We start from the raw sequence: 15,928 nt of genomic DNA, 5'->3' as shown, positions 1-15,928 counted from the left end.
TTTTTCCGGTTTTTTCCTTTTTTTATTTTTTTTTACGTTGTGCTGACCCTCGTTCTTTAAATGACGCTATCCCGAGGAGGAAACGTAAAAGCGAGCCGTAATGGCCTCATCTTTGGGAAGCTCCTCCGGTTTTTTTTCACAGTTTTTTCCCGGATTTTTTTTCCGGTTTTTTCCATTTTTTTTTACGTTCTGCTGACCCTCATTCTTTAAATGACGCTATCCCGAGGAGGACACCTAAAGGCGAGCCGTAATGGCCTCATTTTTGGCAAGCTCCTCCGGTTTTTTTTCACAGTTTTTTTCCCGAATTTTTTTCCGGTTCTTTTTATCCGGTTTTTTCCATTTTTTTTTACGTTCTGCTGACCCTCGTTCTTTAAATGACGCTATCCCGAGGAGGACCCCTAAAGGCGAGCCGTAATGGCCTCATTTTTGGCAAGCTCCTCCGGTTTTTTTTCACAGTTTTTTCCCGGATTTTTTTTCTGGTATTTTTTTTTTTACGTTGTGCTGACCCTCGTTCTTTAAATGACGCTATCCCGAGGAGGAAACGTAAACGCGAGCCGTAATGGCCTCATCTTTGGGAAGCTCCTCCGGGGTTTTTTTCACAGTTTTTTCCCAGATTTTTTTTTCGGTTTTTTTCCTTTCTTTTTTTTTTTACGTTCTGCTGACTCTCATTCTTTAAATGACGCTATCCCGAGGAGGACACCTAAAGGCGAGCCATAATGGCCTCATCTTTCGCAAGCTCTTCCGGTTTTTTTTCAGAGTTTTTTTTCCGAATTTTTTTTCGGTTTTTTCCAGTTTTTTTTTCTTTTTTTTTTTCTGCTGATCCTCGGTCTTTAAATGACGCTATCCCGAGGAGGACACCTAAAGGCGAGCTGTAATGGCCTCAATTTTGGCAAGTTCCTCCAGTTTTTTTTTTCACAGTTTTTTTCCCGAATTTTTTTCTGGTTTTTATTTTTTTCGATTTTTCGATTTCTTTTTTTTACATTCTGCTGACCCCCGTTCTTTAAATGACGCTATCCCGAGGAGGACACCTAAAGAAGAGCCGTAATGGCCTCATCTTTGGCAAGCTCCTCCGATTTTTTTCACAGTTTTTTTCCGGTTTGTTTTTTTCCGGTTTTTTCTAGTTTTTTTTTCTTTTTCTTTTTTTTTTTTTTTAATGTTGTGCTGACCCTCGTTCTTTAAATGATGCTATCCCGAGGAGGAAACGTAAAAGCGAGCCGTAATGGCCTCATCTTTGGGAAGCTCCTCCAATTTTTTTTCACAGTTTTTTCCCGGATTTTTTTCCGGTTTTTTTCCTTTTTTTTTTTTTTTTTTACGTTATGCTGACCCTTATTCTTTAAATGACGCTATCCCGAGGAGGACACATAAAAGCGAGCCGTAATGACCTCATTTTTGGCAAGCTCCTCCGGTTTTTTTTCACAGTTTTTTTCCCGGATTTTTTTTCCGGTTTTTTCCTTTTTTTTTTTTTACGTTGTGCTGACCCTCGTTCTTTAAATGACGTTATCCCGAGGAGGGAACGTAAAAGCGAGCCGTAATGGCCTCATCTTTGGGAAGCTCCTCCGTTTTTTTTTTCACAGTTTTTTCCCGGATTTTTTTCCTGTTTTTTTCCTTTTTTTTTTTTTTTTTTTTACGTTCTGCTGACCCTCAATCTTTAAATGATGCTATCTCGATGAGGACATTTAAAGGCGACCCGTAATGGCCTCATTTTTGGCAAGCTCCTCCGGTTTTTTTTCACAATTTTTTTCACGGATTTTTTTTTCCGGTTAGTTTTTTCCGGTTTTTTCCAATTTTTTTTACGTTCTGCTGACCCTCATTCTTTAAGTGACGCTATCCCGAGGAGGACACTTAAAGGCGAGCCGTAATGGCCTCATTTTTGGCAAGCTCCTCCAGTTTTTTTCACAGTTTTTTTCTCGGATTTTTTTCCGGTTTTTTCCTTTTTTTTTATACGTTGTGCTGACCCTTGTTCTTTAAATGACGCTATCCCGAGGAGGAAACGTAAAAGCGAGCCGAAATGGCCTCATCTTTGGGAAGCTCCTCCGGTTTTTTTTTCACATTTTTTTCCCGGATTTTGTTTCCGGTTTTTTCCTTTTTTTTTTTTTTTTTTTACGTTTTGCTGACTCTCGTTCTTTAAATGACGCTATCCCAAGGAGGACACCTAAAGGCGAGCCGTAATGGCCTCATCTTTGGCAAGCTCCTCGGGTTTTTTTTCACAGTTTTTTTCCGAATTTTTTTTTCGGTTTTTTCCTGTTTTTTTTTTCTTTTTTTTTTCTGCTGACTCTCGTTCTTTAAATGACGCTATCCCGAGGAGGACACCTAAAGGCGAGCCATAATGGCCTCATTTTTGGCAAGGTCCTCCGGTTTTTTTTCACAGTTTTTTTCCCGAATTTTTTTTCCGGTTTGTTTTTTTCCGGTTTTTTCCTTTTTTTATTTTTTTTTACGTTGTGCTGACCCTCGTTCTTTAAATGACACTATCCCGAGGAGGAAACGTAAAAGCGAGCCGTAATGGCCTCATCTTTGGGAAGCTCCTCCGGTTTTTTTTCACAATTTTTTCCCGGATTTTTTTTCCGGTTTTTTTCCATTTTTTTTTACGTTCTGCTGACCCTCATTCTTTAAATGACGCTATCCCGAGGAGGACACCTAAAGGCGAGCCGTAATGGCCTCATTTTTGGCAAGCTCCTCCGGTTTTTTTTCACAGTTTTTTTCCCGGATTTTTTTCCGGTTCTTTTTATCCGGTTTTTTCCATTTTTTTTTACGTTCTGCTGACCCTCGTTCTTTAAATGACGCTATCCCGAGGAGGACCCCTAAAGGCGAGCCGTAATGGCCTCATTTTTGGCAAGCTCCTCCGGTTTTTTTTCACAGTTTTTTCCTGGTTTTTTTTCTGGTATTTTTTTTTTTACGTTGTGCTGACCCTCGTTCTTTAAATGACGCTATCCCGAGGAGGAAACGTAAACGCGAGCCGTAATGGCCTCATCTTTGGGAAGCTCCTCCGGGGTTTTTTTCACAGTTTTTTCCCAGATTTTTTTTTCGGTTTTTTTCCTTTCTTTTTTTTTTTTACGTTCTGCTGACTCTCATTCTTTAAATGACGCTATCCCGAGGAGGACACCTGAAGGCGAGCCATAATGGCCTCATCTTTCGCAAGCTCTTCCGGTTTTTTTTCAGAGTTTTTTTTCCGAATTTTTTTCCGGTTTTTTCCAGTTTTTTTTTTCTTTTTTTTTTCTGCTGATCCTCGTTCTTTAAATGACGCTATCCCGAGGAGGACACCTAAAGGCGAGCTGTAATGGCCTCATCTTTGGCAAGTTCCTCCAGTTTTTTTTTTCACAGTTTTTTTCCCGAATTTTTTTCTGGTTTTTATTTTTTTCGATTTTTCGATTTTTTTTTTTTTACATTCTGCTGACCCCCGTTCTTTAAATGACGCTATCCCGAGGAGGACACCTAAAGAAGAGCCGTAATGGCCTCATCTTTGGCAAGCTCCTCCGGTTTTTTTTCAGAGTTTTTTTTCCGAATTTTTTTCCGGTTTTTTCCAGTTTTTTTTTCTTTTTTTTTTTCTTCTGATCCTCGTTCTTTAAATGACGCTATCCCGAGGAGGACACCTAAAGGCGAGCCGTAATGGCCTCATTTTTGGCAAGCTCCTCCGGTTTTTTTTCACAGTTTTTTCCCGGATTTTTTTTCCGGTATTTTTTTTTTTTACGTTGTGCTGACCCTCGTTCTTTAAATGACGCTATCCCGAGGAGGAAACGTAAACGCGAGCCGTAATGGCCTCATCTTTGGGAAGCTCCTCCGGGGTTTTTTTCACAGTTTTTTCCCAGATTTTTTTTTCGGTTTTTTTCCATTCTTTTTTTTTTACGTTCTGCTGACTCTCATTCTTTAAATGACGCTATCCCGAGGAGGACACCTAAAGGCGAGCCGTAATGGCCTCATCTTTCGCAAGCTCTTCCGGTTTTTTTCAGAGTTTTTTTCCTAATTTTTTTCCGGTTTTTTCCGGTTTTTTTTTCTTTTTTTTTTTCTGCTGATCCTCGTTCTTTAAATGACGCTATCTCGAGGAGGACACCAAAAGGCAAGCTGTAATGGCCTCATCTTTGGCAAGTTCCTCCAGTTTTTTTTTTCACAGTTTTTTTCCCGAATATTTTTTCGGTTTTTATTTTTTTCGATTTTTCCATTTTTTTTTTTACATTATGCTGACCCCCGTTCTTTAAATGACGCTATCCCGAGGAGGACACCTAAAGAAGAGCCGTAATGGCCTCATCTTTGGCAGGCTCCTCCGATTTTTTTCACAGTTTTTTCCGGTTTGTTTTTTTCCGGTTTTTTCCAGTTTTTTTTTCTTTTTCTTTTTTTTTTTTTAATGTTGTGCTGACCCTCGTTCTTTAAATGACGCTATCCCGAGGAGGAAACGTAAAAGCGAGCCGTAATGGCCTCATCTTTGGGAAGCTCCTCCGGTTTTTTTCACAGTTTTTTCCCGGATTTTTTTTCGGTTTTTTTCCTTTTTTTTTTTTTACGTTATGCTGACCCTTATTCTTTAAATGACGCTATCCCGAGGAGGACACTTAAGGGCGAGCCGTAATGGCCTCATTTTTGGCAAGCTCCTCCGGTTTTTTTTCACAGTTTTTTTCCCGGATTTTTTTTCCGGTTTGTTTTTTTCCGGTTTTTTCCTTTTTTTTTTACGTTGTGCTGACCCTCGTTCTTGAAATGACGTTATCTCGAGGAGGAAACGTAAAAGCGAGCCGTAATGGCCTCATCTTTGGGAAGCTCCTCCGGTTTTTTTTCACAGTTTTTTCCCGGATTTTTTTCTGGTTTTTTTCCATTTTTTTTTACGTTTTGCTGACCCTCATTCTTTAAATGACGCTATCACGAGGAGGACACCTAAAGGCGGGCCGTAATGGCCTCATTTTTGGCAAGCTCCTCCGGTTTTTTTTTCACAGTTTTTTCCCGGATTTTTTTTTCCGGTTTGTTTTTTTCCGGTTTTTTCCTCTTTTTTTTATTTTTTTTATTTTTTTTTACGTTGTGCTGACCCTCGTTCTTTAAATGACGCTATCCCGAGGAGGAAACGTAAAGGCGAGCCGTAATGGCCTCATCTTTGGGAAGCTCCTCCGGTTTTTTTTCACAGTTTTTTCCCGGATTTTTTTTCCGGTTTTTTTCCATTTTTTTTTACGTTCTGCTGACCCTCATTCTTTAAATGACGCTATCCCGAGGAGGACACCTAAAGGCAAGCCGTAATGGCCTCATTTTTGGCAAGCTCCTCCGGTTTTTTTTCACAGTTTTTTTCCCGAATTTTTTTCCGGTTCTTTTTATCCGGTTTTTTATATTTTTTTTTACGTTCTGCTGACCCTCGTTCTTTAAATGACGCTATCCCGAGGAGGAAACGTAAAGGCGAGCCGTAATGGCCTCATTTTTGGCAAGCTCCTCCGGTTTTTTTTCACAGTTTTTTCCCGGATTTTTTTTCTGGTATTTTTTTTTTTACGTTGTGCTGACCCTCGTTCTTTAAATGACGCTATCCCGAGGAGGAAACGTAAACGCGAGCCGTAATGGCCTCATCTTTGGGAAGCTCCTCCGGGGTTTTTTTCACAGTTTTTTCCCAGATTTTTTTTTCGGTTTATTTCCTTTCTTTTTTTTTTTTACGTTCTGCTGACTCTCATTCTTTAAATGACGCTATCCCGAGGAGGACACCTAAAGGCGAGCCATAATGGCCTCATCTTTCGCAAGCTCTTTCGGTTTTTTTTCAGAGTTTTTTTTCCGAATTTTTTTCCGGTTTTTTCCAGTTTTTTTTTCTTTTTTTTTCTGCTGATCCTCGTTCTTTAAATGACGCTATCCCGAGGAGGACACCTAAAGGCGAGCTGTAATGGCCTCATCTTTGGCAAGTTCCTCCAGTTTTTTTTTTCACAGTTTTTTTCCCGAATTTTTTTCTGGTTTTTATTTTTTTCGATTTTTCGATTTTTTTTTTTTTTACATTCTGCTGACCCCCGTTCTTTAAATGACGCTATCCCGAGGAGGACACCTAAAGAAGAGCCGTAATGGCCTCATCTTTGGCAAGCTCCTCCGATTTTTTTCACAGTTTTTTTCCGGTTTGTTTTTTTCCGGTTTCTTCTAGTTTTTTTTTCTTTTTCTTTTTTTTTTTTTTAATGTTGTGCTGACCCTCGTTCTTTAAATGATGCTATCCCGAGGAGGAAACGTAAAAGCGAGCCGTAATGGCCTCATCTTTGGGAAGCTCCTCCGATTTTTTTTCACAGTTTTTTCCCGGATTTTTTTCCGGTTTTTTTCCTTTTTTTTTTTTTTACGTTATGCTGACCCTTATTCTTTAAATGACGCTATCCCGAGGAGGACACTTAAAAGCGAGCCGTAATGGCCTCCTTTTTGGCAAGCTCCTCCGGTTTTTTTTCACAGTTTTTTTCCCGGATTTTTTTTCCGGTTTTTTCCTTTTTTTTTTATGTTGTGCTGACCCTCGTTCTTTAAATGACGTTATCCCGAGGAGGGAACGTAAAAGCGAGTCGTAATGGCCTCATCTTTGGGAAGCTCCTCCGGTTTTTTTTTCACAGTTTTTTCCCGGATTTTTTTCCTGTTTTTTCCCTTTTTTTTTTTTTTTTTACGTTCTGCTGACCCTCAATCTTTAAATGATGCTATCTCGATGAGGACATTTAAAGGCGACCCGTAATGGCCTCATTTTTGGCAAGCTCCTCCGGTTTTTTTTCACAGTTTTTTTCACGGATTTTTTTTTCCGGTTAGTTTTTTTCCGGTTTTTTCCAATTTTTTTTACGTTCTGCTGACCCTCATTCTTTAAGTGACGCTATCCCGAGGAGGACACTTAAAGGCGAGCCGTAATGGCCTCATTTTTGGCAAGCTCCTCCAGTTTTTTTCACAGTTTTTTTCTCAGATTTTTTTTCCGGTTTGTTTTTTTCCGGTTTTTTCCTTTTTTTTTTATACGTTGTGCTGACCCTTGTTCTTTAAATGACGCTATCCCGAGGAGGAAACGTAAAAGCGAGCCGTAATGGCCTCATCTTTGGGAAGCTCCTCCGGTTTTTTTTTCACATTTTTTTCCCGGATTTTTTTTCCGGTTTTTTCTTTTTTTTTTTTTTTTTTTTTACGTTTTGCTGACTCTCGTTCTTTAAATGACGCTATCCCAAGGAGGACACCTAAAGGCGAGCCGTAATGGCCTCATCTTTGGCAAGCTCCTCGGGTTTTTTTTCACAGTTTTTTTCCGAATTTTTTTTTCGGTTTTTTTCTGTTTTTTTTTTCTTTTTTTTTTCTGCTGACTCTCGTTCTTTAAATGACGCTATCCCGAGGAGGACACCTAAAGGCGAGCCATAATGGCCTCATTTTTGGCAAGGTCCTCCGGTTTTTTTTCACAGTTTTTTTCCCGAATTTTTTTTCCGGTTTGTTTTTTTCCGGTTTTTTCCTTTTTTTATTTTTTTTTACGTTGTGCTGACCCTCGTTCTTTAAATGACGCTATCCCGAGGAGGAAACGTAAAAGCGAGCCGTAATGGCCTCATCTTTGGGAAGCTCCTCCGGTTTTTTTTCACAGTTTTTTCCCGGATTTTTTTTCCGGTTTTTTTCCATTTTTTTTTACGTTCTGCTGACCATCATTCTTTAAATGACGCTATCCCGAGGAGGACACCTAAAGGCGAGCCGTAATGGCCTCATTTTTGGCAAGCTCCTCCGGTTTTTTTTCACAGTTTTTTTCCCGGATTTTTTTCCGGTTCTTTTTATCCGGTTTTTTCCATTTTTTTTTACGTTCTGCTGACCCTCGTTCTTTAAATGACGCTATCCCGAGGAGGACCCCTAAAGGCGAGCCGTAATGGCCTCATTTTTGGCAAGCTCCTCCGGTTTTTTTTCACAGTTTTTTCCCGGATTTTTTTTCTGGTATTTTTTTTTTACGTTCTGCTGACCCTCGTTCTTTAAATGACGATATCCCGAGGAGGAAACGTAAACGCGAGCCGTAATGGCCTCATCTTTGGGAAGCTCCTCCGGGGTTTTTTTCACAGTTTTTTCCTAGATTTTTTTTCGGTTTTTTTCCTTTCTTTTTTTTTTTATGTTCTGCTGACTCTCATTCTTTAAATGACGCTATCCCGAGGAGGACACCTAAAGGCGAGCCATAATGGCCTCATCTTTCGCAAGCTCTTCCGCTTTTTTTTCAGAGTTTTTTTTCCAAATTTTTTTCCGGTTTTTTCCAGTTTTTTTTTTCTTTTTTTTTTTCTGCTGATCCTCGTTCTTTAAATGACGCTATCCCGAGGAGGACACCTAAAGGCGAGCTGTAATGGCCTCATCTTTGGCAAGTTCCTCCAGTTTTTTTTTTTCACAGTTTTTTTCCCGAATTTTTTTCTGGTTTTTATTTTTTTCGATTTTTCGATTTTTTTTTTTTTTTTACATTCTGCTGACCCCCGTTCTTTAAATGACGCTATCCCGAGGAGGACACCTAAAGAAGAGCCGTAATGGCCTCATCTTTGGCAAGCTCCTCCGATTTTTTTCACAGTTTTTTTTCGGTTTGTTTTTTTCCGGTTTTTTCTAGTTTTTTTTTCTTTTTCTTTTTTTTTTTTTAATGTTGTGCTGACCCTCGTTCTTTAAATGATGCTATCCCGAGGAGGAAACGTAAAAGCGAGCCGTAATGGCCTCATCTTTGGGAAGCTCCTCCGATTTTTTTTCACAGTTTTTTCCCGGATTTTTTTCTGGTTTTTTTCCTTTTTTTTTTTTTTTTACGTTATGCTGACCCTTATTCTTTAAATGACGCTATCCCGAGGAGGACACTTAAAAGCGAGCCGTAATGGCCTCATTTTTGGCAAGCTCCTCCGGTTTTTTTTCACAGTTTTTTTCCCGGATTTTTTTTCCGGTTTTTTCCTTTTTTTTTTTTTACGTTGTGCTGACCCTCGTTCTTTAAATGACGTTATCCCAAGGAGGGAACGTAAAACGAGCCGTAATGGCCTCATCTTTGGGAAGCTCCTCCGGTTTTTTTTTCACAGTTTTTTCCCGGATTTTTTTCTTGTTTTTTCCCTTTTTTTTTTTTTTTTTTTTTTTTTTTTTTTTTTTTTACGTTCTGCTGACCCTCAATCTTTAAATGATGCTATCTCGATGAGGACATTTAAAGGCGACCCGTAATGGCCTCATTTTTGGCAAGCTCCTCCAGTTTTTTTGACAGTTTTTTTCTCGGATTTTTTTTCCGGTTTGTTTTTTTCCGGTTTTTTCCTTTTTTTTTTATACGTTGTGCTGACCCTTGTTCTTTAAATGACGCTATCCCGAGGAGGAAACGTAAAAGCGAGCCGTAATGGCCTCATCTTTGGGAAGCTCCTCCGGTTTTTTTTCACATTTTTTTCCCGGATTTTTTTTCCGGTTTTTTCCTTTTTTTTTTTTTTTTTTTACGTTTTGCTGACTCTCGTTCTTTAAATGACGCTATCCCAAGGAGGACACCTAAAGGCGAGCCGTAATGGCCTCATCTTTGGCAAGCTCCTCGGGTTTTTTTTCACAGTTTTTTTCCGAATTTTTTTTTCGGTTTTTTCCTGTTTTTTTTTTCTTTTTTTTTTTTCTGCTGACCCTCGTTCTTTAAATGACTCTATCCCGAGGAGGACACCTAAAGGCGAGCCGTAATGGCCTCATATTTGGCAAGCTCCTCCATTTTTTTTGTACATTTTTTTTCCCGATTTTTATTTTTTTCGATTTTTCCAGTTTTTTTTTTTTTTACATTCTGCTGACCCCCGTTTTTTAAATGACGCTATCCCGAGGAGGACACCTAAAGGCGAGCCGTAATGGGCTCATCTTTGGCAAGCTCCTCCGATTTTTTTCACAGTTTTTTTCCGGTTTATTTTTTTCAGGTTTTTTCCAGTTTTTTTTTTTTAACGTTGTGCTGACCCTCGTTCTTTAAATGACGTTATCCCGAGGAGGAAACGTAAAAGCGAGCCGTAATGGCCTCATCTTTGGGAAGCTCCTCCGGTTTTTTTTTTTCACAGTTTTTTCCCAGATTTTTTTCCGGTTTTTTCCCTTTTTTTTTTTTTTTTACGTTCTGCTGACCCTCATTCTTTAAATGACGCTATCTCGAGGAGGACATTTAAAGGTGAGCCGTAATGGCCTCATTTTTGGCAAGCTCCTCCGGTTTTTTTCACAGTTTTTTTCCCGGATTTTTTTTCCGGTTTTTTCCATTTTTTTTTACGTTCTGCTGACCCTCGTTCTTTAAATGACGCTATCCCGAGGAGGACACCTAAAGGCTAGCCGTAATGGCCTCATCTTTGGCAAGCTCCTCCGGTTTTTTTTCACAGTTTTTTTCCCGAATTTTTTTTCCTTTTTTTCCAGTTTTTTTTTTCTTTTTTTTTTTCTGCTGACCCTCGTTCTTTAAATGACGCTATCCCGAGGAGGACACTTAAAAGCGAGCCGTAATGGCCTCATTTTTTGCAAGCTCTTCCGGTTTTTTTTCAAAGTTTTTTTCCCAGATTTTTTTTTCCGGTTTGTTTTTTTTCGGTTTTTTCCATTTTTTTACGTTGTGCTGACCCTCGTTCTTTAAATGACTCTATCCCGAGGAGGAAACGTAAAAGCGAGCCGTAATGGCCTCATCTTTGGGAAGCTCTTCCGGTTTTTTTTTTCACAGTTTTTTCCCCGATTTTTTTCCGATTTTTTTTCTTTTTTTTTTTACGTTATGCTGACTCTCGTTCTTTAAATGACGTTATCCCGAGGAGGACACCTAAAGGCGAGCCGTAATGGCCTCATCTTTTGCAAGCTCCTCCAGTTTTTTTTTTACAGTTTTTTTCCCGTATTTTTTTCCGGTTTTTATTTTTTTCTTTTTTCTAGTTTTTTTTCCTTTTTTTTTTTACATTCTGCGGACCCCCGTTCTTTAAATGACGCTATCCCGAGGAGGACACCTAAAAGCGAGCCGTAATGGCCTCATTCTTTAAATGACGCTATTCCGAGGAGTAATGGCCTCATCTTTGGGAAGCTCCTCCGGTTTTTTTTCACAGTTTTTTCCCGAATTTTTTTTCCGGTTTTTTTCCATTTTTTTTTACGTTCTGCTGACCCTCATTCTTTAAATGACGCTATCCCGAGGAGGACACCTAAAGGCCAGCCGTAATGGCCTCATCTTTGGCAAGCTCCTCCGGTTTTTTTTCATAGTTTTCTCCCCAAATTTTTTTTCCTTTTTTTTCCAGTTTTTTTTCTTTTTGTTTTCTGCTGACCCACGTTGTTTAAATGTTGCTATCCCGAGGAGGACACCTAAAGTCGAGCCGTAATGGCCTCATCTTTGACAAGCTCCTCCAGTTTTTTTTTTCACAGTTTTTTTCCCAAATTTTTTTCCGGATTTTTTTTTTACATTCTGCTGACCCCCGTTCTTTAAATGATGCTATCCCGAGGAGGACACCTAAAGGCGAGCCATAATGGCCTCATTTTTGGCAAGGTCCTCCGGTTTTTTTTCACAGTTTTTTTCCCGAATTTTTTTTCCGGTTTGTTTTTTTCCGGTTTTTTCCATTTTTTTATTTTTTTTACGTTGTGCTGACCCTCGTTCTTTAAATGACGCTATCCCGAGGAGGAAACGTAAAAGCGAGCCGTAATGGCCTCATCTTTGGGAAGCTCCTCCGGTTTTTTTTCACAGTTTTTTCCCGGATTTTTTTTCCGGTTTTTTTCCATTTTTTTTTTACGTTCTGTTGACCCTCATTCTTTAAATGACGCTATCCCGAGGAGGACACCTAAAGGCGAGCCGTAATGGCCTCATTTTTGGCAAGCTCCTCCGGTTTTTTTTCACAGTTTTTTTCCCGGATTTTTTCCGGTTCTTTTTATCCGGTTTTTTCCATTTTTTTTACGTTCTGCTGACCCTCGTTCTTTAAATGACGCTATCCCGAGGAGGACACCTAAAGGCGAGCCGTAATGGCCTCATTTTTGTCAAGCTCCTCCGGTTTTTTTCACAGTTTTTTCCCGGATTTTTTTTCTGGTATTTTTTTTTTTTACGTTGTGCTGACCCTCGTTCTTTAAATGACGCTATCCCGAGGAGGAAACGTAAACGCGAGCCGTAATGGCCTCATCTTTGGGAAGCTCCTCCGGGGTTTTTTTCACAGTTTTTTTCCAGATTTTTTTTTCGGTTTTTTTCCTTTCTTTTTTTTTTACGTTCTGCTGACTCTCATTCTTTAAATGACGCTATCCCGAGGAGGACACCTAAAGGCGAGCCATAATGGCCTCATCTTTCGCAAGCTCTTCCGGTTTTTTTCAGAGTTTTTTTCCGAATTTTTTTCCGGTTTTTTCCAGTTTTTTTTTCTTTTTTTTTTCTGCTGATCCTCGTTCTTTAAATGACGCTATCCCGAGGAGGACACCTAAAGGCGAGCTGTAATGGCCTCATCTTTGGCAAGTTCCTCCAGTTTTTTTTTTTCACAGTTTTTTTCCCGAATTTTTTTCTGGTTTTTATTTTTTTCGATTTTCGATTTTTTTTTTTTACATTCTGCTGACCCCCGTTCTTTAAATGACGCTATCCCGAGGAGGACACCTAAAGAAGAGCCGTAATGGCCTCATCTTTGGCAAGCTCCTCCGATTTTTTTCACAGTTTTTTTCCGGTTTGTTTTTTTCCGGTTTTTTCTAGTTTTTTTTTCTTTTTCTTTTTTTTTTTTAATGTTGTGCTGACCCTCGTTCTTTAAATGACGCTATCCCGAGGAGGAAACGTAAAAGCGAGCCGTAATGGCCTCATCTTTGGGAAGATCCTCCGATTTTTTTTCACAGTTTTTTCCCGGATTTTTTTCCGGTTTTTTTCCTTTTTTTTTTTTTTACGTTATGCTGACCCTTATTCTTTAAATGACGCTATCCCGAGGAGGACACTTAAAAGCGCGCCGTAATGGCCTCATTTTTGGCAAGCTCCTCCGGTTTTTTTTCACAGTTTTTTTCCCGGATTTTTTTTCCGGTTTGTTTTTTTCCGGTTTTTTCCTTTTTTTTTTTTTACGTTGTGCTGACCCTCGTTCTTTAAATGACGTTATCCCGAGGAGGGAACGTAAAAGCGAGCCGTAATGGCCTCATCTTTGGGAAGCTCCTCCGGTTTTTTTTTCACAGTTTTTTTCTCGGATTTTTTTTCCGGTTTGTTTTTTCCGGTTTTTTCCTTTTTTTTTTTATACGTTGTGCTGACCCTCGTTCTTTAAATGACGCTATCCCGAGGAGGAAACGTAAAAGCGAGCCGTAATGGCCTCATCTTTGGGAAGCTCCTCCGGTTTTTTTTTCACATTTTTTTCCCGAATTTTTTTTCCGGTTTTTTCCTTTTTTTTTTTTTTTTTTTTTACGTTTTGCTGACTCTCGTTCTTTAAATGACGCTATCCCAAGGAGGACACCTAAAGGCGAGCCGTAATGGCCTCATCTTTGGCAAGCTCCTCGGGTTTTTTTTCACAGTTTTTTTCCGAATTTTTTTTTCGGTTTTTTCCTGTTTTTTTTTTCTTTTTTTTTTTTCTGCTGACCCTCGTTCTATAAATGACTCTATCCCGAGGAGGACACCTAAAGGCGAGCCGTAATGGCCTCATATTTGGCAAGCTCCTCCATTTTTTTTTTTACAGTTTTTTTCCCGATTTTTATTTTTTTCGATTTTTCCAGTTTTTTTTTTTTTTTTTTTTTTTTTTTTTTTTTTTTACATTCTGGTGACCCCCGTTTTTTAAATGACGCTATCCCGAGGAGGACATCCAAAGGTGAGCCGTAATGGGCTCATCTTTGGCAAGCTCCTCCGATTTTTTTCACAGTTTTTTTCCGGTTTATTTTTTTCAGGTTTTTTCCAGTTTTTTTTTTTTTTTTTTAACGTTGTGCTGACCCTCGTTCTTTAAATGACGCTATCCCGAGGAGGAAACGTAAAAGCGAGCCGTAATGGCCTCAACTTTGGGAAGCTCCTCCGGTTTTTTTTTACAGTTTTTTCCCGGATTTTTTTCCGGCTTTTTTCCTTTTTTTTTTTTTTTACGTTCTGCTGACCCTCATTCTTTAAATGACGTTATCCCGAGAAGGACACTTAAAGGCGAGCCGTAATGGCCTCACTTTTGGCAAGCTCCTCCGATTTTTTTTCACAGTTTTTTTCCCGGATTTTTTTCCGGTTAGTTTTTTTCCGGTTCTTTCCATTTTATTTTATTTTTTTTTACGTTCTGCTGACCCTCATTCTTTAAATGACACTATCCCGTGGAGGACACTTAAAAGAGAGCCGTAATGGCCTCATTTTTGGCAAGCTCCTCCGGTTTTTTTTCACAGTTTTTTTCCCGGATTTTTTTTCTGGTTTGTTTTTTTCGGTTTTTTCCTTTTTTTTTTTTACGTTGTGCTGTCCCTCGTTCTTTAAATGACGTTATCCCGAGGAGGAAACGTAAAAGCGAGCCGTAATGGCCTCATCTTTGGGAAGCTCCTCCGGTTTTTTTTTTCACAGTTTTTTCCCGGATTTTTTTCCGGTTTTTTCCCTTTTTTTTTTTTTTTACGTTCTGCTGACCCTCATTCTTTAAATGACGCTATCTCGAGGAGGACATTTATAGGTGAGCCGTAATGGCCTCATCTTTGGCAAGCTCCTCAGGTTTTTTTCTGCTGACCCTCGTTCTTTAAATGACGCTATCCCGAGGAGGACACTTAAAGGCGAGCCGTAGTGGCCTCATTTTTGGCAAGCTCTTCCAGTTTTTTTTCAAAGTTTTTTTCCCAGATTTTTTTTTCTGGTTTGTTTTTTTTCGGTTTTTTCCATTTTTTTTACGTTGTGCTGACCCTCGTTCTTTAAATGACTCTATCCCGAGGAGGAAACGTAAAAGCGAGCCGTAATGGCCTCATCTTTGGGAAGCTCCTCCGGTTTTTTTTTTCACAGTTTTTTCCCCGATTTTTTTCCGGTTTTTTTCCTTTTTTTTTTTACGTTCTGCTGACTCTCGTTCTTTAAATGACGCTATCCCGAGGAGGACACCTAAAGGCGAGCCGTAATGGCCTCATCTTTGGCAAGCTCCTCCAGTTTTTTTTTACAGTTTTTTTCCCGTATTTTTTTCCGGTTTTTATTTTTTTCGTTTTTTCTAGTTTTTTTTTCCTTTTTTTTTTTACATTCTGCGGACCCCCGTTCTTTAAATGACGCTATCCCGAGGAGGACACCTAAAGGCGAGCCGTAATGGCCTCATTCTTTAAATGACGCTATTCCGAGGAGTAATGGCCTCATCTTTGGGAAGCTCCTCCGGTTTTTTTTCACAGTTTTTTCCCGAATTTTTTTTCCGGTTTTTTTCCATTTTTTTTTACGTTCTGCTGACCCTCATTCTTTAAATGACGCTATCCCGAGGAGGACACCTAAAGGCCAGCCGTAATGGCCTCATCTTTGGCAAGCTCCTCCGGTTTTTTTTCATAGTTTTCTCCCCAAATTTTTTTTCCTTTTTTTTCCAGTTTTTTTTTTCTTTTTTTTTTCTGCTGACCCACGTTGTTTAAATGTTGCTATCCCGAGGAGGACACCTAAAGTCGAGCCGTAATGGCCTCATCTTTGACAAGCTCCTCCAGTTTTTTTTTCACAGTTCTTTTCCCAAATTTTTTTCCGGATTTTTTTTTTTACATTCTGCTGACCCCCGTTCTTTAAATGATGCTATCCCGAGGAGGACACCTAAAGTCGAGCTGTAATGGCCTCATCTTTGGCAAGCTCCTCCAATTTTCTTCACAGTTTTTTCCAGTTTGTTTTTTTTTCCAGTTTTTTCTAGTTTGTTTTTTTCTTTTTTTTCTATTTTTTTTTTACGTTCTACTGACCCTCGTTCTTTAAATGACGCTATCCTGAGGAGGACCCCTAAAGGCGAGCCGTAATGGCCTCTTCTTTGGCAAGCTCCTCCAGTTTTTTTCACAGTTTTTTTGAGATTTTTTTTCCGGTTTTTTCCTTTTTTTTTTTTACATTGTGCTGACCCTCGTTCTTTAAATGACGCTATCCCAAGGAGGACACCTAAAAGCAAGCTGTAATGGCCTCATCTTTGGCGAGCTCCTCCGATTTTTTTCACAGTTTTTTCCAGGATTTTTTTCCGGTTTTTTTCAAGTTTTTCTTTTT

This window comes from Arachis ipaensis, chromosome B1, assembly GCF_059453495.1.
Source record: "Arachis ipaensis isolate K30076 ecotype BB chromosome B1, ASM5945349v1, whole genome shotgun sequence".
In the NCBI taxonomy this organism is placed as follows: domain Eukaryota; kingdom Viridiplantae; phylum Streptophyta; class Magnoliopsida; order Fabales; family Fabaceae; genus Arachis; species Arachis ipaensis.
The sequence above is the reverse complement of the archived record's forward strand: the minus strand, read 5'-3'. Positions refer to the sequence as shown.